Source organism: Somniosus microcephalus, chromosome 6 (assembly GCF_052327205.1).
Source record: "Somniosus microcephalus isolate GS21.2 chromosome 6, FLI_Smic_1.0, whole genome shotgun sequence".
Classification (NCBI taxonomy): Eukaryota; Metazoa; Chordata; class Chondrichthyes; order Squaliformes; family Somniosidae; genus Somniosus; species Somniosus microcephalus.
In genome coordinates, this window is record NC_140992.1 from 245,568,477 (window position 1) to 245,588,643 (window position 20,167).

At 49.2% G+C, this 20,167-nt stretch overlaps 1 protein-coding gene across 3 annotated transcripts in view; it reads right to left on the reverse strand.

The window, feature by feature from the left end:
- chst6 (carbohydrate sulfotransferase 6) overlaps nt 1–20,167 on the reverse strand; it is a 99,161-nt gene that overhangs the window by 12,727 nt on the left and 66,267 nt on the right. The window contains exon 1 of one of the 3 annotated variants that reach the window (XM_085991708.1): nt 1,632–1,884. The exons of the other annotated variants lie outside the window; for them this stretch is intronic. The gene's annotated coding sequence lies outside the window, so the exon portion shown is untranslated. Of the gene's footprint in view, nt 1–1,631; nt 1,885–20,167 lie in introns of those variants that run through there. 3 annotated transcript variants of the gene reach the window in all.

A 20,167-nucleotide genomic window follows, 5' to 3' on the forward strand; every position in this document is an offset into this window, starting at 1 on the left:
CACAGGGGTAATGACGGCGAGCGCTGACAGTCTGCCGTCATTACCCAGCGCAAAATCCGGGCCATTAAGTGCTGATGGTATTCAGAGAACTAATTTCAAACATTTTTCTTTCTTCAATCCAGTACATATATACAAATTAAAAACTGCCTCCTCTCCTTACTCCTTGAATGCATTGCATACTACTGGGTTATGCTGCTATGATGCCAGATACACCTGGCAGCTCATCCAAATGCTTATTATTCAGGTTTAAGCTTGACTGTGAGTATCCGTGGATTACTTGACTGTGAGAAAACATAGCCAAGCCTGTTTCTGTCGTCACCTAACATTTACACGTGCACTTCGAAAACACATCAGGTTCCACATGTACGCTGACGACATCCAGCTTTACCTCCCCACCACCTTTCTCGACCCCACCACTGGCTCGGATTTGTCCTACGGCTTGCTTAGTTCAAATTGTTGGGTAATTCAAACTTTGGAGTACAATTTGTAGTACAAAGTTTAACCTTGAATTATCAGGAGCAGATTGTATTCTGAAAGGGCGTTGGATTCAATAAACTAGCAGATAAATCCAGTGACTTTTCAGAATAATAAACACACTAATACAGAGCCCAGCTGTGTGAAGCTTAAGTATAACACCACTGCATACAGCTCCTGTCCATATTACTTTAACCCTCTCACATTGTCAGATTCTGCTACTGATCATGTCAGCAGCATTTCCTTTTCAAACAAATATTAAACCATCAAAATATAAGAGAAATAATTAGCACTAATTTTAATAACAGTTGAACATTAAAAAAAGATACCAAAGGAGACTCTGGTTTTTAAGGTTTAAGGACAGTGTGTCCCTTCATAATTTCTAGAAGTTTCTGCGTGCAGTAGGCCATCTTTGACTGTTGACTGTCAAGTGACTATTGGCACGGCTCCTAGTTCAACGTTTTACCCTCAGAGTTAAGGCTAGCAGAGGTGGCAGCATTGTCTCCAAACATACCCTGGAACAACAGTCTTAACTAGCACAGGCCTTAAAATGTTTATCCAACACTGCAATTTACCAGCATCTTAACTCAAGCGTGCAATACTTAATAACAACAAGTGTATTTAAAAATACAGATTAAACTTATCCATTCAACTTAGTTTATCCATTTTGTCATTTTAAATCTCCCCCCTGCCCCTTCTTTTAACCTTTCGGTTTCAAATGACAGGAAACAGCTTCACAGTTTTGAAAACCCACCTGGGTTCACTTACAATATTTCTAAACATCAGAAAGATTTCTACGCGGGATTTCTTATGCAAATGAATGTGCCGGCCCAATTCCATTTTTTTTGGACAGAATAAAGCCGAATTGGTTCAAACGATGCATCTATATCTCAAAATGGTCTTTGAACGAAATCTATCCGCCTTCTGATACACGGTTACGTCGGAAGGTGCCAGCCTTGTGCTGATGGGCAAGTCCTGGCCGTCCTGTTAAACGTGGGTCGCCCCCTCCCCTCCCCAACCCCAACTATTGCACAGGAGAAGATTCGCTTGACTTGAAACGCAACGAGCAAAGAATATTTACAAAAACCAAAAGAAATACTGCACGCGGTTTGTTTTTCTTAAAGGAACTGTCGATTTTTCTTTCCAGCTGTACTCGCCTGTCTAAAACAGAAATGCCTTCTCAATTCCGCGATTCTGAAACTCAGCCAAGTCTGGCTAAGTTTGTAATTGCTACTGATAATAATGTTTCTTTTCCAAGTCGCCGACTGTGGACTCTCTTGAGGGCTCTGTTGTTCGGTTTCCAGTCCCGCTCGCTGTTCCAGTCCCAGGGGTAACTGGAAGCAGCGCCTTCAGCAGGCTGCTTGCATTGACCAGTCTCGCTCCTCCTGCACCGTGCACTTTATAGCCAGACAAGGAAGCTTACGTCGATCTTATGGAGCCAACGAGCGAGAGATAGTGGGCGTCTTCCTCTGTATGTGTACTTACAGAAAGATTATTTTACAAAACGAAATACCCCTTTATAGCGAGGGTTCCGTTTTGTAGTTTTAACTGAGAAGTGTATGTGGTGGAAGAGAGAGAAGTGAAGTGAGAAAGAATGGATGTCACAAACTCGAGAAATTAACGAGCTGGTCGGAGCGTTGTTGATTTTCCGTTGTATGGAGCCAGTGGCATCGTGCGTGTGAAAGTGAAATGACAATAAAGTTGATTATGATTATGAAGCTAACTAGTGGAAATGGCCCGTCAATGAATAGGATTAGTGATCTGGCCCGTTAGTCCTCCCAGGGTTGATTTCCACTTACCTGTGCCTGATCACTGCTCTCCAGGCTCTTCTATGACTCTACCAATTTCCTGTTTTTCGTCACTCTTCCCTGCTGCCCCCATTGCTGCCCATAACTAGGGATGGGCAATAAATGCTGGCCTTGCCAGCGGCGCCCAGATCCCATAAGCGAAATTAAAAAAACTTCGTTGGGTCCCAGTGCAGCCCTTTCACTAGCTCACCCCTGCTCGGCAGTATGGCGAGATCTTCGGATTCACTTCAGCGCTTGTGCCAGTCCGGATTGCTTGCAAGGGAACGGAGACATCCGGCAAGTAAGTTTGTCACATTTCAGGGTTTTTGACCATTTTGATTATTTTTTTCCACAGAAAAGATGTTGGGATTGAGTTATGTTTAAGTGTTGTGTTTTAAAATAGCTCAATCACTGGGGCTCTGCTGCAGATGGAGTGAAGGTACCACTTACTGCATAGTGGACTGCAATTCCTTTAAGTGAACATGCACCACTACACATAGAATCATAGGATGATACAGCACAGAAGGAGGCCATTCAGCCCATCGTGCTGTGGCGGCTGTCTAAATAATTCCACCCCCTTGCTCCTTCCGCATAGCCCTGTCATTTTTTTCCTTCAAGTATTTCTCCAATTCTTTTCTTAATGTTACTATTGAATCTGCTGCCACCCCGCCTTCAGGCAGTGCATTCCAGATCACAACAACTTGCTGTGTAAAAAAAATGTTTTCTCATATTGCCTCTGGTTCTTTTGCCAATCACCTTAAATCTGTGTCCTCTGGTTACCGATCCTTCTGCCACTGGAGACAGTTTTTCCTGATTTACTCTATCAAAACCATTCCAGATTTTGAACACCTCTATCAAATCTCCTCTTAACCTTCTCTGCTCCAAGGCGAACAACCCCAGCTTCTTTAGTCTCTCTTCTGCACCCTCTCCAACACCATGACATCCTTCCTAAAGTGAGGTGCACAGAACTGAACACAATAGGGCAGAAATTAGGATCGGGGGCTTGCCGCGCGTGCAAGCCCCCGATGTGCACTTACCTGACGCGCCGGCCGTTGAGCTTCAGGGACGCCTGGAATTCCTGTTTTAAAATGATGACTCCCGGGCAGCGTCTGACGTCACGCCGCCCAGGAGTGCAGCCAGTGCGAAGCCTGGAGCACGCAGTGCAAGTGAGACACGCCCCTTGAGGTCTCATTTTAAAGGACATGCCCCCAATGTTTCTCACAAGCTGCAAAGCATTTTTACATGCAGAGCAGCATTTTAAATAAGTTTTTGGTATTTTTATGAAGCTTTTGGTAACTTTTATAAACTTTTAAAAACGTTTACATTATTTTGAAGAATCTGAAGTAGTTTTAAACAGAATTAAAGCAATTTAAAGACTTTTAAAAGCCCTGAAAGCATTTTTTTCATTCCATTTATTTAATTAGCAACGTCATCGTCGTACGTGTCTTCACACTGTTCCCTTTGGGGAACTGTATGAAGTGGTGGAAGGATTTCTGGCCATGATTAACGCTCCTTCTGTGACCGTAACCATCTTTGTACCAGCCATTAGGGTGGTTAGTCCTATGGCGGGAGGGTTTTACGGGTGTCAGGGCGAGGCTGGTTCTGGACCCAAGTGCAGAGACGAGGCTTGAGGCAGGTATAAAGTTCAAACAAAGTACTTTACTTAATAAACACAAAGATACAATTACACTTTAGAAGCTCTGACAAGCAACCACTTGGCACAAAGGCTTGTCAAGACTGAGCACAGAGAAGGGGAAAAACAGAACTAATATACTACAAATCACAGGTGAAACTCATAAGCCCAATAACAGTCAATTAGGGATTTAACACAGGGGTAACCACTCATGTTGCACAGAGCAGTCCCGTGCAATAGGTTTTTAAGTTGGTTCACGGACTCCCAGGCCGCCTGTTTGTTCTGCGGTCTGGAGGAGTCCGTGTTCCATGTTTATGTTGGGTGTGGGAGGTTGCAGCCCCTCTTCCACTATTTGAAGGGGCTGCTCCTCAAATTTTGGTTGCACTTCAGTCCCACGCTCTTGATCTACGGTCACCCAGTGCGGAGGGGAGCGGGCAGGTCGGAGGACCTCCTCGTGGGCCTGCTCCTGGGCCTGGCCAAGAAAGCCATTAATTGGTCCAGGCAGCGGGCGGCCGAGGGGGTCGTCCAGCCGGATTGCCTCCCTCTCTTCCGCGGCCATGTTCGCGGCCGGGTGGCCCTGGAGATGGAGCACGCGGTGTCCGCCGGCGAGCTCGAGCTTTTTCGTGACCGGTGGGCGCCGCGGGGACTGGAGTGCGTAATTGATTTAAGGGGCCAAATTTTAATTTGATTAATCGGGTCTATTTAAAGGGTTTATTTGTTTAATGTTTTTTTGGGTCTATACAAAAAGAGGGGGTAACCACTCATGAAGGTGCCACCTAGGGGTTACTAGGAGAACTAACCGGCACCCTCACAGGACCCCCTCCCCTAGGAACGGCTCCTGACGTTCCTCCTGGACGAGCAGGGTGGCGACGGCGAAAATCCCTTATGAGTTCCGGATCCAAAATGTCCCGGGCCGGAACCCAGGAACGCTCCTCAGGACCGAAACCCTCCCAGTCAACCAGGTATTGGATGCTCCTTCTGACCCGGCGACAATCAAGGAGACGACGGACCGTGAAGACTTGCTGGCCGTCGATCATACGGGGCGGGGGTGGAGGTCTAGCCGCAGGAACCAAGGGACTAGTAAGTACCGGCTTCAGGTGAGAGACATGAAATGTGGGATGTATCCTCATCAATCGAGGAAGGAGGAGCCGGTAGGCCACCGGGTTTACTTGCTCCAAAATCCTAAAAGGTCCTATGAACCGGGGAGCCAACTTGCGGGACTCTACATGGAGCGGAAGATTCTTGGTAGACAGCCAGACCTTCTGTCCGGCCCGGAACCGAGGAGCTGGGCGACGGTCGGCCTGTACCTTCTGCCGAGATGAGGCAAGCTGCAAGGCGGATCGGACCCTCCTCCAGGTACGACGGCAGCGTTCGACTAACCCCTGGGCAGCCGGCACTCCTACCTCCCTCTCCTGTTCCGGGAAGAGTGGCGGTTGGAAGCCATATTGGCACTCAAAAGGCGAAAGACCAGTGGAGGAGCTCTGAAGGGTATTATGCGCATACTCTGCCCAGACCAGGTACTTGCTCCAGGAGGAAGGATTGGAGGACACAAAGCTTCGTAGCACCCTCTCCAGATCCTGATTAGTTCTCTCAGTCTGGCCGTTAGATTGAGGGTGGAACCCTGAAGAGAGACTGACGGAAGCCCCCAGGAGGGAACAAAAGGACTTCCAAAACCTAGATGAAAACTGAGGACCACGGTCAGAGACAACATCCAGGGGCAAGCCATGGAGGCGGAAGACGTGTTGGACAACCAGCTGGGCGGTCTCCCTGGCCGAGGGAAGCTTGACAAGAGGAACGAAGTGAGCAGCCTTTGAAAAGCGATCAACCACAACTAGGATGATGGTGAATCCTTCAGATGGAGGTAGCCCGGTGATGAAATCCAGGGCGATATGAGACCAGGGACGGCTGGGAATAGGCAAGGGATGCAGGAGACCAAGCGGAGGTTGTTGGGATGTCTTGTTCTGGGCACAGACGGGACAAGCGGAGACAAAGGTCCGGGTGTCGGCTTCCATAGCGGGCCACCAGAACCTCCTTTTAAGAAACTCGAGAGTCCGACGGATCCCAGGATGACCCGTCAATCGAGAAGAATGGCCCCATTGAAGGACCTGGGCGCGCACTCGACTGGGAACATAAAGTTTATTAGGAGGGCCTCCTCCGGGATCGGCCTCCTGACGTTGGGCCCTTCGCACCACAGTCTCAATCTCCCACACGACGGGAGCCACGATGCAGGAACTAGGGACGATAGGTTCCGGAATCCGGTCCTTTTCCGAGGGGTCAAACTGGCGAGAAAGGGCATCCGGTTTGAGGTTCTTAGACCCTGGGCGGTACGACAGGAGAAAGTTGAACCGGTTAAAGAAGAGTGCCCACCTGGCCTGCCGGGGGTTGAGGCGCTTAGCGTCCTGAATATATATCAGGTTCTTATGGTCGGTCCAGACGACAAAAGGATGTTCCGCTCCCTCCAACCAGTGTCTCCACTCCTCCAAGGCCAACTTAACTGCCAAAAGCTCCCTGTTGCCGACATCATAGTTACACTCAGCTGGCTTCAGGCGACGGGAGAAGAAGGCACAGGGATGAAGCTTTTGGTCCTTGGGGGAGCGCTGGGACAGGACAGCCCCAACTCCAATATCCGAGGCATCCACCTCTACGATGAAGGGCAAGGCGGGATCGGGATGTATCAGAATGGGGGCGGAGGTGAAGCGTTGTTTGAGCTCCTGGAATGCCCGTTCTGCTTCAGAACACCAGCTAAACCATACAGGCGAGCCCTTGGTCAATGCGGAGAGGGGCGCGGCAAGGGAGCTGAAGTTACGGATGAAGCGTCTGTAAAAGTTGGCGAATCCCAGGAACCGCTGAATCTGCTTAACCGACGTGGGACTCGGCCAGTTCAGGACGGCTTGAACCTTACTCGGATCCATCTGGACGCTTCCACCAGAGATAACGTAGCCCAGGAAGGTGACCTTAGTGACGTGGAATTCACACTTCTCGGGTTTGACGAAGAGACGGCTCTCCAAGAGCCTCTGCAACACCCGCCTGACGTGTTGGACATGCTGCTGGGGGGACTTCGAGAAGATGAGAATGTCATCCAAATAAACAAACACGAACTGATTCAGCAGGTCCCGGACCACGTCATTGACCAGAGCCTGGAAGACAGCAGGAGCATTAGTGAGACCAAAGGGCATGACAAGGTATTCCCAGTGACCGCTCGGGGTGATAAAGGCAGTTTTCCATTCATCCCCCTCCCTAATGCGGACCAGGTTATATGCATTGCGGAGGTCAAGTTTGGAGAAGATGGTAGCTCCCTGTAGCTGCTCAAACGCTGAGAACATCAAAGGGAGAGGATAGCGGTTCTTAATCGTAATTTTGTTGAGCCCCCGATAGTCTATACAAGGTCTGAGACCGCCATCCTTCTTCTTTACAAAAAAGAAACCTGCACCCGCTGGGGAGGTGGAAGGACGAATGAAACCTGTGGCGAGGGCTTCTTTGATATATTCCTCCATCGAAACATTCTCAGGACCAGAGAGAGAGTAGAGCCGACCCCGAGGAGGGCTAGTGCCAGGCAGGAGATCAATCGCACAGTCGTAGGGCCGGTGTGGGGGGAGTGTAGAGGACCGCCCCTTACTAAATACCGCATGGAGGTCCGAATACTCAGGAGGCACACGAGCAAGATCCAGCTGATCGGCTGGCTCGGGAGAGGAAGGACGAGGCAGACTAGGGAAGACCTTGAGACAGTTAGTTGAACATGAAGGGCCCCACTCCAGCACCATCCCAGTAGTCCAGTCAATATGAGGGTTGTGGAGAAAGAGCCACGGGTGTCCAAGAACGAGAGGAAGCTCAGGGGAATCTATCAGGTGAAACTGCAGCAACTCTTGATGTCTCTCCCCCACTTAGACATGTAACACTCCAGTGATATGATGAATGTGCCCAGAACCAAGGGGCCTGCCATCGAGGGCCATGACTTGTAAAGGCTTATCCAGGCAGGAGAAAGGAATTTTCAGTCTGTGCACCAGGGTACGATCAATAAAACAACCCGCGGCCCCGGAGTCAATGAACGCCTGCAGATTGAACTGCTTTCCCTCCCAAGAGAGACGAACAGGAATCAGGGTTTGGAAGACAGAAGGGGTAGAAGGGGTTTGATCAATCCGTATCTTCCCAATCCTCCTGGCTTGTTCCTGGCGCTCTGGGCATGTGGCTCTGAAATGACCAGACAGGCCACAGTAAAGACAACACCCCTCTCTCAATCTCCTCTGTCTCTCAACCTGGGAGAGCAGAGTTCTGCCGAGTTGCATAGGTGTCTCTTCCGTGCTAACAGGTGGACTCGGGGGTACTTGGAAACTCCTGGTCAGATCCGGAACACCAGACGATTTCACCCTTGTGGAAGTAGTGAATCTCCTCTCTCTAGCATGCTCCCGGAGGCGGTTATCCACTCTGACAGCAAGGGAGATGAGCGTGTCAAGGTCCTCCGGGATCTCTCTGGATGCTAGTTCATCTTTGATAGTTCCGGAAAGGCCGTAAAAAAACCATGGAAAGAAGGGCCTCGGTGTTCCAGCGACTCTCCGCAGCGAGTGTGCGGAACTCAATGGCAAAGTCGGCTACGCTGCAGCCGCCCTGGCGGAGATTCAAAAGTCTCTTAGCTGCCTCCCGTCCACTCACAGAATGGTCAAAGACCTTGCCCATCTCAGCGGTGAAATCGACAACATCAAAGCAGACCGAAGATTGCTGCTCCCAGATAGCGGTAGCCCAGGCGAGAGCTTTTCCCGGAAGTAGTGAAATAATGAATGCTACCTTAGAGCGAGATGAATGGAACATGGAAGGTTGAAGTTCAAAAACCAGGAAGCACTGGGTCAGGAAGCCACGACACTTGCCTGGATCACCATCATAGCGCTCCGGCGCCGGTAGGCGAGGCTCTCGGTAAGTCTGGCGATCGGCGACCGGTGGGGTAGCACCCAAAGGAACTGACCGAAGAGGAACGTCCCGAGCAGAAGCCACAGCAGCTAGGTGTTGAATGGTCTGAGTCCACGTATCTACCTTGTCCGAAATGCCTTGGAGAAGTTGCTCAAGGCGGCCGAGGAAAGCACCCTGAAGGGAGAGAATAGAACGAAGTTCCTCCATCACTGCTGGGTCCATACTGGCTCAGTCTTGCTGTCAGGGCGAGGCTGGTTCTGGACCCAAGTGCAGAGACGAGGCTTGAGGCAGGTATAAAGTTCAAACAAAGTACTTTATTTAATAAACACAAAGATACAATTACACTTTAGAAGCTCTGACAAGCAACCACTTGGCACAAAGGCTTGTCAAGACTGAGCACAGAGAAGGGGAAAAACAGAACTAATATACCACAAATCACAGGTGAAACTCATAAGCCCAATAACAGTCAATTAGGGATTTAAAAGAGAGGGGTAACCACTCATGAAGGTGCCACCTAGGGGTTACTAGGAGAACTAACCGGCACCCTCAACGGGCTCCCACAACCTATACGAGGGGGGGGGCCACCCACACCCACGGACGCAAATATCCCACTGGATGTCTACCCAGAATTTAGAGCCGGAGCTCCGACTCCACTTGCCGGGACTGTCTGGAGCGGGGTTTGAAACCCTACCCTGTCTGGCCCAGCGGCGGGGATGCTACCGCTACGCCAAAGGCCCACTCCGATTAGCAACATGAAATGGCTGGAATTAGCACAATTCAAGGCATTAAAAGAACTCACAATTGAACTGATGATGACCTCAGCAATCTCCTCAACGAGGTGGAGGCGCAGCGCCTGCTCATCATTGGTAATGAGAAGTCCAAGGCGCCGCAAAAAGGACAGATGATAGCTTGGTCTTTCAAGTGGCAGCATAGGGCTCCAGTCACGGGGAGGGAAAAGGCGCAGGAAACGTATGGGTGTCACCTTTTGCGCGGAGCGGGCCTTTTGCATAGCGGTAAGCATCCCCGCCGCTGGGCCAGAAGGAGTAGGGTTTCAAACCCCGCTCCAGACAGTCCCGGCAAGTGGAGTCGGAGCTCCAAATATAAATTCTGGGTGGACATCCAGCGGGATACTTGCGTCCGCGGGTGTGGGTGGCCCCCCCCCCCTCAGATGGGTTGTGGGAGCCCGTAAAACCCTCGCACCATAGGACTAACCACCCTAATGGCTGGTATGAAGATGGTTATGGTCACGGAAGGAGCGTTAACGTGGCCAGAAATCCTTCCACCACTTCATACAGTTCCCGAAAGGGAACAGTGTGAGGATACGTACGACGATGACCTCTTGCGCAATGCACCTCCTTGAACCCTCAGTTGCAGATGCGAGGGAGCAAATCGTGCAATTGTTAAATTTTTCATTTTATTGACATGTAAAATGTTGTGTTTGCTGTTTTCATTGAAATGTTTATTTGTGACTGAAAGGATATGTAACCTTTTCCTTTAAACAGTGCAGCCTGTAGTCAGTTTGAAAAAAATTAGCAACTTTTATTGGAGCCAAAGTATTTTTACAACAACGATTTGAAAATTAGGACATAGCTAGTTTCCACCTTGAATGTCTTTATTGCACTAAGAAAACAGAAAAAGTCACTTTAAAATGTTAACACATTCTTTTCTGAACTATTCATGTTTACAAATGTTTGAAAAGCAGGAAATAGCTAGTTAACATTTTAAAGTTATAAACTATCTACATCAAAACTGACCCTGAAAACTGTTTTATGATGCAATAAAAGTTCACTGCTTCACTTTTAATTGTGTCTGCTCCTTTCTTTGCCTTGCGGGGGGAGGGGGAGGTACAAGGTGCCACTAGCTCGTGAAGGTGTTGGCTACTAGCAGTTCCCGGGCATTTTTCTCGCTCACAGGCCTCCTGCTTATACAGACATCCTTGCAAGGAAGAAATGGAAAGAGTTGTTAAAGTAATTTTAATGAAGTGACTGGCTAGAAAATCATCCCGGCCTATGGCAGGAGAAACGCGTTATCGTCTTGGTAATACATCATACCCGCCTGATCAATTTCACAGCCCGAGATGATTTTCTAATGGCCCAGTAATTCCGTTCCAAACTCGTGAGTACGGTCGGGGTACTCACGCGTCTGGCCGGAGGAAATGCTGGTTTTCAGCATGCACAGCGCATGCGGGGAAAACCGGCATTTCCTGTCCTCTGAACGAAGGGGTTCAGAGGCAGAACGTGTGCGACTGCACAGGCAGCGCGTGCGCAGTAAAATTCGCCGGTTTCATTCATGCTTTCAGTGAGGTTAAGTCCTTACAACTTACACATGAAAAAAGCATGAGTACAGTTGCTCCAGAGGCTGCGGAGGAAGATATATTTTATCGTGGAGCTTCTGAAAGGCAATATTTTTGTTTGGGAAAGGGAGGAAAGTTATTTTAAGAAATGCTGAGGTAAGTTTTAAAGTTTATTTTTGTTTTTTAAAATGGGTTTTCAGTACTGTAGGTAGAAGGAGCAATTGTGGCTATGTGAATTGAATTTGCTGTGTTTATTAAATGTGAAAATGACTCCAACATTTTTAAGAAAGAAACTTTCATCAGTAATATATTCTTTTAAGTAATTATGTATGTATGTCTGTATATATTCCTTTGCGTATATGTATGTATGTATATATTCCTTTACTTACGTGTATGAATGTATGTATTTAATTATGACTTTCAGAGAAAGTAACTTATTGGAAAATTATAATTAAATACATACATTCATACACATAAGTAAAGGAATATATACATATACGTAAAGGAATATATACGGACATATGTACATAATTACTTAAAAATGTTGGAAATGTTACATTATTCATTTTAGAACAGTCATTTTCACATTTAATAAACACAGCAAATTCAATTCACACAGCCACAATTGCTCCTTCTACCTACAGTACTGAAAAGCCGTTTATAAAAAAAAAAAAAATTAAACTTTAAAACTTACCTCAGCATTTCTTAAAATAACTTCCCTCCCTTTCCCAAACAAAAATATTGCCTTTCAGAAGCTCCACGATAAAATATATCTTCCTCCGCAGCCTCTGGAGCAACTGTACGCATGCTTTTTTCATGTGTAAGTTGTAAGGACTTAACCTCACTGAAAGCATGAATGAAACCGGCGAATTTTACTGCGCACGCGCTGCCTGTGCAGTCGCACGTGCTGTGCCTCTGAACCCCTTCGTTCAGAGGACAGGAAATGCCGGTTTTCCCCGCATGCGCTGTACTCACGCGTTTGGAACGGAATTACTGGGCCAATACTCCAGCTGAGGCCTAACCAGTGTTTTATAAAGGTTTAGCATAACTTCCTTGCTTTTTTACTCTATTCCTCTATAATAAAGCCAAGGATCCCATATGCTTTTTTAACAGTCTTCTCAACTTGTCCTGCCACTTTCAAAGATTTGTGTAGATACACCCCCAGGTCTCTCTGTTCCTGCACCTGCTTTAAAATTGTACCATTTAGTTCATATTGCCTCTCCTCATTCTTCCTACCAAAATGTATCACTTCACACTTCTCTGCGTTAGATTTCATCTGCCATGTGTTTGCCTATTTCACCAATCTGTCTATGTCCTCCTGAAGTCTATTACTATCCTCCTCATTGTTCGCTACATTTCCGAGTTTAGTATCATCTGCAAACTTTGAAACGATGCCCTGTATACCCAAGTCCAGGACATTAATATACATGAAAAAGAGCAGTGGTCCTAATACCGACCTTTGGGGAACACGACTGTACACCACCCTCCAGTCTGAAAAGCAACCATTTAGTACTACTCTCTGTTTTCTGTCCCTTAGCCAATTTTGTATCCATGCTGCCACTGTTCCTTTAATCCCATGGGCTTCAATTTTGCTAACAACATATTGGCCTGGATTTTGTGATCAGTGGTGAAGGGATGGTGCTCGCCACTGACCTCGAAGAAAACTGCCCACAAAGATTTAGCAGGCTCTAGAGTGTCGATTTCCTCTATACCGATGTGACTTTCAATCTTGTGCCATCTACAGGGGATCTTTGGCTTCCAGGAACAGTAAAGTCATCAAGCAGGCTGAGCAGCCAATCAGATTAAAGAATTCTCATAGACAGCAAACCAGGAAGTAAAACACACAGATTATAATTCACTTTTTAATCATTGTACAGAAAGCAAAATAACAATTGGAACATACACATGGGATTAAGGTAGAAGCTGAAATATCATAAACAAACTTTAAAAAAAATAATTTTTATTATTTAAAAAATCATGGAATTTTAAAATATTACTCTGAGGGAATGACACTCCACACATGTAAAATTAGTTTTTCAGGGTCAGAGAGGTTGTTCAGCAGTAATTATGACTTAGTACACGGTTAAAATCTCAGTTACACCTCATTCAACAAGGCTTAACATTTTCAATGGTTTTTACAGTGAGAATAGTGCGTAAAAAGTTGCTGTTCACATCAGATCACTGAGTCTGTGTTGATTTCTTCTGTGAAGACTGCAACAGCACATTCTATGGAGGAGCGGGGTATCGCTGACAGCAACTTCCAGATTTCCTCGTTTAACCTGCGCATGTGCGGACGCCAGAAAGTTGCTGTCAGTTGTACACAGTAATGACAGCGAACGCTGACAGAGTCATCATCATTACAACCCCAAATTCTAGGCCATTATGCAGTACTTTGTCAAACGCCTTTTGAAAATCCATATCCACAACATCAACCGCACTACATTCAGCAACCCTCTCCATTACTTCACCAAAGAACTCAATCATGTTAGTCAAACATGATTTGCTTTAACAAATCCATGTTGACTTTCATTTATTAGCCCATACTTTTCCAAATAGCAATTAACTTTGTCTTGGATTATTGTCTCCAAAAGTTCCCCTACCACTGACGTTAGGCTGACTGGCCTGTAGTTGCCAGGTTTATTCCCCTCCCCTTTTTTAAACAATGTTGTAACATTTGCAATCCTCCAGTTCTCTGGCACTGCCCCCATATCCAAAGAGGATTGGAAGATTGTGGCCAGAGCCTGTGCATTTTACATCCTTACTTCCTTCATTAACCTAGGATGCATTCCATCCAGACCTGGTGTAAGAAATAGCTGTTAGATTCAAAGATGGGTTTGAATTCTTAGAACAGAGACTGACAACATGCAGCCGGGAACAGAGAGCAGAAATGCCAGCAAGGTCGAATAACAAGCACCAAAAGACAAATAGAAGTGATAAGCGAATCGTAAAATGTAAAACACAGGGTGGGGGCTAATAGACAAAAATGGAGCCGAAAAGTCATAAAATGCCCTTAAAGAAACATAACAAAACATTCCTCAGAAAGATAAGAGGGAGGCCTCGTCAGTCATGCAGAAAGGAATGGCGAGGGATGCCTTCCCGCTTCACAATTGGACAATAGGATGGGGGATCAAATGATTGATACCAGCTGATTACCAGCTCACCGAAATAACTATAAATATAGACGACCGAGAGAGGAAATCAGGCAGTCAGGGGCGAAGGCTTCCCCGAGGTGGCTACGGCCTAACACCTTGGTCAAGTTTAGCCTCTGAGGTGGCTGACGGCCTAACACCTCCAACAGCTTGAGAGATGACCCAATGGAAGTGACCGCTGCAGCAGACTGCAGGAATCCACCCAATCCGAGACCACCGTACTGCCTCCCCGTCCGTCCGGTCGTGGCATTCCGATTCAGGAGTCGTAGATCGCTCCTACTGTCACAGGTTGTATGTCTATTATACTCGGCTTAAACCATATGTAATACCTGATTATGCTTTAAAACTGTAGGGCCTAGAAATTCAGTCTGGCCACTTTTGGGGCGGTAAAGTCGGGCGGTCGCTAAAGTTAGCGCCCGCCGGAAAGTGTAGGCCACTTCGCCGAAATTCAGTAGATTTGGCCAAGAGTTTGGGCGAGCGCTGAAACTGGCGTTGCACTGCTATCTTCAGGCGCTAAGCCGGCGATGCGGACTGATAACGCCGAGGCCGGGCGCAGCGCAGGTGCGGTCATGTTTTGATTGACAGCAGACACCCTGACGCCGGCCAGCTCTTAAAGGGGGAAGGGTCGACTTTGACTGCTGCCACGCCCTGCATAGTGGAGCCCTGCAGCTAGGCCTCAACACTGCCGGTGGACCCAAATAGCGCCTGAAGCCATGGAGAAGGCCCGTGAACGAGCGCAGCGCTTCTCCCAGCATGCTTTGAGGGTGCTGGTTAATGGTGTGGAAAAGAAAAGAGAGATCTTGTGCCCGGACAGTGGCAAGAAGGCTCCCAGGAGGCAGCACAGGAGAGCCTGGAAGAAAATCGCCCACAGGGTGTCATCCACCAGCGATGTCCCCAGGAGTGCGGACCAATGCCGCAAGAAGTACAACGACCTCACTCGGTTGGTCAGGGTGAGTACCCTTTCCAGTGTCCTCCTCATCCTTGCATGTGCACCTCACATTATGGGCAAAGGGACCTCAAAGGCCTAATGGCCAGCCCTCCTCCCACAGCTATGGCACTGGCATGAACATCAATAGCACTTTCTGCACTTAACACACTGGCCAAGCTATTCGACCATGGGAGGCAGTGCACACAGCAACAGGGCACCACACTGGCCAAGCTATTCGACCATGGGAGGCAGTGCACACAGCAACAGGGCACCACACTGGCCAAGCTATTCGACCATGGGAGGCAGTGCACACAGCAACAGGGCACCACACTGTACTTAGAGGCCGTCCTTTCTCTTGCAGGCCAAGCTGGCGTGGAATTTGAGGAGCCAGTCTGCCACCGGGGGAGGCCGTCCCCAGTACCAGGCGCTCAGTGAGCTGGAGGAGAGCGTGGCTCGACTCATGCATGGCCGGGTGACTGGCCCTGTTGCCATTGGAGGTGCGGACCCTGTACTGGGACCCACTGGTAAGGACATGACCGGTTGGACCTCTCTCGTTGCCCTTGCGCTTCAGATCTACATCCTTTCCCACTGTCCGACCAATGCGCATAATGCCACCACTCATGCCTCCCTCGCTGACGCCCTGTCCTCACTCTAAAGCTACTCTTGTGCCTTCCTGCTTTCAGCTGGTGAGGAGGAGGTGGTCCCTGAAGCTCAGAGTGCCAGGCCCTTGGAGGAGGAGGACGACGAGGACCAGGAGGAAGGCGGCACATCGGGGGAACCCTCATCCGCGCCAGGGGATGGCAATGGAGGGGAGACGTCTGGCCTGGAGGAGAGGCAGGGGGAAGTGTTGCAGGGGGGTGTAGCTCCTGGGCCCAGTGGGGTCGAGGCACGCGGGAAGGGTCGGGCAGCACGACGGCCTTCTCCCCAGAGGGGGGAAGTGTTGCAGGGGAGGGCAGTTCCTGGGCCCAGCGGGGTCGAGGCACGCGGGAAGGGTCGGGCAGCTCGGCGGCCTTCTCCCCAGAGGGAGAGTCCGCCCTCCAGTCCGGAGACGGTCCTCGCCCAGGAGGTGCGCCTCCTTGATGAGATGTCCGCGGCGCCACAAGGAGTTCATGGGGGTTGTGGGACAGTTGCCTCAGGCCATTGAGTCCCTGGCTTATAGTGTGGTCGCTTTCGGGGAATCACAGGCCAGGGGGGTCGAGCAACTCGTGGCAGCACACGACAGGGGTGTCCAGCAACTCGCGGCAGCGCAGGACGGGGTGTCCAGCAACTCGCGGCAGCGCAGGACGCGAGTCGCGAGTCCATGAGTGGTGCCGTCCAGACACTGGCAGATCTGATGCGGGCACATACCAGGGCAGTTCGGGCACTCACTTCTGCCACACTCGCTGTGGCGCGGAGGCATCGCCAGGGCACCCGCCGCCCTGCTGCAGCACAGCGGTCTGGCCTCCACCAGATTGCTGCGCTTGCTGCACTGCCAGCCCGGCCGAGTGCCAGTGTCTCTGGCGAACAGCGCGCGCCTGGCATCAGCCAGCTTGCCCCCATTGGTGCAGCCGACACTGCCACTCCCCCAGCCAAGGTGCGACGAGCTGCTGCTGACACTGATGCTGGCCAGCCACAGCTGCAGCAGTCAGCAGCCAGCCCCTCCCGGGTCGGGCCTCGTCTAGGCCGACCCCCAAGGGCATCTGCCGTCACGCATTGTGGCCCTCATGAGCCTTCCCCCAGCCTTGCCACACCCACAGGGCCCAGGTTGAGGCGGAGCAGCGGGTCGGGCAGGGGCCGGAGAAGCCTGCATAAGGACTCGCCCTCTCGGCACACCCAGTAGAGTGTGGTGATAGCGGTTTTTTTTATATGGGGGTGTTTGTGTTCTGGGGGGGGCTTATTTTGGTAAGGCCGAAGATGAAGGCATTTTTTGTTTTTATGGGGGTGTTTGTGTTGTGGAGGGGGGGGCTTATTTTTGTAAGGCCGATGATGAAGGCCAATTGGATGGGCAAGTTTTGTTATTCCTCCCCAAGTTGTGGGAGTGACAGATGTTTTTGACTGTTTTTTGGGGGTCTCGCCTGTTTTTCTGTTTCATGTGGGAAGGGCCCTGAGTTTGTAAAATAAAGCTTTTTATTTATTCAGCATGTCCAGGTGTCATGTTTCAAGTGGTTGTTGCGTTAACCGGCTGAGGGCTTGCGGAGCGGCTGCATTCAGGTGCGTTCATTGCCACAGGCCATTCCCTGACAGGGGGCCTAGAAGTGTCGTTCAATAAGCCGCCGGCGGACGGCCCTTGGACCTTGTGGCTCCCTCCTGGGCTGGTACTCCTCCTCCTCCTCCTCCTCCTCCTCATGGTCCTCCTGCTCGTCCTCCTGAGGTGGTGGTGCAACGTCAGGTGGCAGTGCCTGAGTCCTGCGGATAGCCAGGTTGTGCAGCATGCAGCACACGACGACGAACTGGGAGACTCTATCCGGCGAATACTGTAGAGATCCGTCGGAACGATCCAGGCAGCGGAACCGTTGCTTGAGGACGCCAATCGTTTGCTCTATGATGTTCCTTGTGGCTTGATGGCTTTCGTTGTATGCCTCCTCCGCTGGGGTCCTGGGCGCGCGGAGCGGGGTCATGAGCCATGTACACAAAGGGTAGCCCTTGTCCCCAATAAGCCATCCCCTTGGTGGAGGCTGTGCCTCGAACATGTCAGCCACAGTAGTCTGGCGCAGGATAAATGCATCGTGGCTGCTTCCTGGAAAGCGGGCATTGACAGCTAGGATGCGCTGCCTGTGGTCACACACCAGCTGTACATTGAGGGAATGGTAGCCCTTCCGGTTGCGGTAATCCTCGGCATTGTCGATAGGTGCCCGCATAGCCACATGCGTGCAGTCAATGGCGCCCTGCACCATGGGGAAGTCCGCGATCCTGCCAAATCCGACTGCACGCTGCTCCTGCCTCTCTAGGGTCATGGGGAAGGAGATGAATTGGTGTCTCCTCGCGAAAAGTGCATCGGTGACCTGCCGGATGCAGCGATGCGCGGCGAACTGGGAGATGTTCGCTATGTCCCCAGCAGCGGCTTGGAAGGAGCCGCTTGCATAAAAGTTCAGAGCCACCGTGACCTTCACTTCCACCGAGAGAGACGTCCTGCACATCAGCTGTGGACGCAGATCTCTGTGAAGCAGCTGGCAGATCTCTGCAACCACCTCCCTTCTGAAGCGCAGCCTCTTAACACAATGCGCCGCAGTCATGGTGAGATAGGACACCTGCTGCCGGTATTGCCTGAGTGGGTAAGGCCTACGTTGCCGACGCCTGATGGCCCCTCTGCGTCTAGGCATGGCTGGCCCTCTCACACAGCGTCTGCGAGCCCTTCGCACATAATGCTGCAACTGAGGGTTGGAACCCCATACAGCCCCCATAATAAACTTGCAAACAGTGAAATCACAATGATTCAAATGTCAAAGCTCTGGCCAGAAGCCAAAAATACCTCTCCTATGTTGTCCCAAATCAGTAAGCTCTGTTCCTTGGTCTCTGTCCAGAAATCCAAAGCAGTAAAGTCATTGCAGCAAAATGGCTGGGCTTTATAGGTCAGTGTAAGTGCCCTTTAATTAGCGCTCCCCGAGGTCCACAGGGCCTCTGTTGCATTCCACTTCACAGTTCTTAACAGCGCCACGCCCACATTGGGCGGGCGCCACTGAATTTCCGGTTTGGGGCGCACAAACAGCGTTGCACGACGAAATGACGTCATAAGCTGCGCGCGCAGCTGAGCGGGCGCAAACACTTTGCGCCGGCGCTAAATGTCTACTGAATTTGGGCGTAGGCGCAGATCGGCCTGCGCCCGGGCGCTAAGTGCCTAGCGCTGGAAATATACCCCTCTTACGGCGTTAACGGCTGGCGAACGCAGCTGAATTTCTAGGCCAAGCTCTTTAATAAAAGCCTTACAACTTCTAAAACCCTTTTGGGTAATCTGTGTGTGGCCTGTGATCCGGATCTTACAGTGGTGCCAGAAGTGGGATCACAGAGTTAGGAGTTGTAAGGTTCCGGTCAGGGTGACCGGAGGGACCGGTCAAATGCACGTGATCGTTGCTTAGACTGAGTATAGTGTTTTATTCTCCCTGAAAGAAGGGAGCGGTAAATAGCTTGTTGAAAGCTAAAACCAGAAATACAATGGTGTTGGCATATCACCGAGAACAGTTGATAGATAGCCTGAAGGAGGTAAAGCATAAAGTGCAGGAGAGAGAGGTAGAGATAAAGAAGGAAAAAGATCTTATTTGCAGGCTAACCAATCTGAAAACTCAACAAAGGAAGGGAAAAAACAGGGATTTGGAAAGCCAGGAAAAGCTGCTGAGACACTGATTTAAAAAGAGAAACAAAAGAGAAATTTAAAGCTTTACATGGAAGTTATTAATGTCCGTGCCGAGACAAATAAAACACAAGATTTGCTGAGTGAAAGGAACCTTAAAAAATGCTGGAATTTCAGTTTGTATGAAAATGTGTGTTAAAGTGTGAATGTTTTCCTGACTATGAATGTTTAAGAAGTTACAGTATTTCTTTTGTCTGAAAAGTCTGCCTTTAAAAGAAAGATTCTGATATGTGTGGTTTAGCTCCACCCACTTCTCTGTGTTAAAAGCGTTTAAAAACTTTTGTCTTGTCTTGGATTTTGGAAGTTTTAAGAAGGTGCGAATAAGATTGTGCCACAATAATTGGGGAAAAAAACTTTGAACTACAATTTAAGTTAAGCTGGTGTGTAAAAACTGAGAAGAGCAACAAAAAGTTTGTTTAAAAAAAGATTAAGTTTCAGTCTAACATTTAACCTTGGCGTCGCGGATGCTGTGGTGAAATCTTCCAAAGCAGTTTGATTTGATTTGCTTAAATGTGAAAAACTAATTTTTCTCCAGTTATATTCAATGTTTTTACAGTATTTTGGAAATACATCTGAAGAAAGGACAGTAAGAAATATGACAATTTACTGGTTCTGCAAGCATGTGCTTAGTTTGTTTTGTTTTATCTGTTCTGTTCGTGTTTAGTTAAAGTGTGAAAACA